The sequence below is a fragment of the Anopheles arabiensis genome, chromosome 2 (genome assembly GCF_016920715.1).
Source record: "Anopheles arabiensis isolate DONGOLA chromosome 2, AaraD3, whole genome shotgun sequence".
NCBI lineage: Eukaryota > Metazoa > Arthropoda > Insecta > Diptera > Culicidae > Anopheles > Anopheles arabiensis.
Genome location: NC_053517.1, coordinates 58,685,966 through 58,687,828, shown reverse-complemented (window position 1 = coordinate 58,687,828; position 1,863 = coordinate 58,685,966). Strand labels below are relative to the sequence as shown.

The following is a 1,863-nucleotide window of genomic DNA, read 5'->3' as shown; positions in this document are numbered from 1 at the left end:
GTAAAATGCCAATTTATGGAGTGTGGATGCAAGATACATTTTTTTATTGCTAAACAAATGTTAATTAAACGAAAACAATACATTTATCCTATCCAAATACCAGCAACATTCGTCCCATTTGACAACTGCCGTCGATCCTGGTTTTGTGTTTTTTTCTAAAGCCTCGATGCCCAATTCCCAAGTAGCAGAGCCGAAGTTTTTCAGAGATTTTTCTGTGTGCCAAAGCGAGATGCCCTGTCTTCTCTCTCTAGATTTTGGACAGCAAACCGCTGCGCGTGTAGAGGTGTGTGCGTGTGACGAAAAACGATGGATGAAAAACGCGAGGAGCGGGGTCCGAAGTCTTTCGTTGGTCACACACACATGCATCTACCGTTGGATTGCGCTACACCGAGTCTACCCATCTCTCTCGATCTACCATGATTTTTTCTGCTATCGCACTCATCCAGGAGTTAGGCATCCTCAGTCTGCCCAGAACTTTCGTTGTGGAAGGATGTGCGGGAGTGATGCGCGATTTCTTGTGTCCCCTACTTTCCTTGTTTACGTTTTGCGCAGTGTTGCTTCTTCTTCCATTGTGGAATGATTTATCCTAGCTAACTTGTTGAGGTAAGTTTCTTGATCTCATATGTACTTCAATGTACTAATTCAACTAATGCTTATCGTCTTCAAAGTTACAGGTGCATGCGCTATTCATCAACGCCTACCTGTTGGCATCATCAACAATCTTCAAAGTGGGTGACGGAAAGAAATTGTTTTCCAGTTTTAAAATATGAAGGTAAGTGTTGCTCTCATCATATACGTAAAACTATCCAAAGTAATACGTACTACATGCATTAATTATTGGTTCATTTTTATTGACAGCGTTCAGCACAACTCAGCCACAAAACAACGCACTGGATTGCGCTAAGAACCTGTCGAAACGCGCACAGCCCCCGGGAGCGGTAGGAGAAAGGAAGAACGTGAGGAGGAAAAACTAAAGCCAGCGCGCAGCTCTGATGGTACCCCGGACGCGGTAAGAAGAAAAAAGATCGAGAGGAGGAAGAACGGTAAATTTGGTAGGGGGAGACCGTTCTGCCGTCTCCACAGTGTGAGTATGCCAAAGCACGTGTTGGAAGGGAGAGAAAAAGTGTGGAATAAACCGCATGCGAATGCGTGCATACAGCAAAAGTAAACATGTGTGCCTCATCATTTCTATAAGCAATCCGAAAAGAGGGTGGAGCAAACACATTGGTATACGTGAGATGCAGAAGAAATCGGAGCGTTATAGTATGAGTGAACGCGATCGTTCGGGTCGAATGTGTCTATGTGTGCGTGAAACCACATTTACACTTCTACTGCAAGTGGGTACGTAAGTGGGGCCATATGTGTACGACACGATCCCATACAAAACTTCGGCTTTTGCGGACTGGGACATGACGACACCTCCTTTCTACTCACTTTGCTTTTTTCTAAAGCCTCGATGCCCAATTGTTCTACATGACGACACCTCCTTTCTACCCACTTTGGATTAAATAGACAAGAATAAAACGTGGATTTGCGCAGCAGAACAAATTGGTTTGTCCTCTTTTATTTTACTCAGCGAATGGTTAACATTGACTGCGTTCAACACATTCTAGTTCAAGATATTTACAAGTAGATATATACAAGATATATACAACTGTACGTATATGTGAATACATTAAGCACGGTTTCCACGTATTGAATTGGTATCTCAACAATTTAAACTATTTTTCCATAGGAATCCGCTATACGCGAAAACTCGAGATACGCTATTGCGCTCGGTCCCGTGCGATAGCGTATATCGGATAATGTAATACAGTCTGTTCCCGAGTTACGCGGTTCCCGACTTACGCGGATTCGGAGATA

The 1,863-nt window shown here is 43.4% G+C and overlaps 1 long non-coding RNA gene across 1 annotated transcript; it reads left to right on the top strand.

The window, feature by feature from the left end:
• The first annotated feature begins 230 nt into the window (after positions 1-230).
• Positions 231-1,169, top strand: LOC120901210. Its single transcript, XR_005739280.1, has 3 exons — positions 231-603; positions 669-772; positions 859-1,169. It is a non-coding gene; the product is annotated as an uncharacterized LOC120901210 (long non-coding RNA).
• Positions 1,170-1,863: the final 694 nt, after the last annotated feature.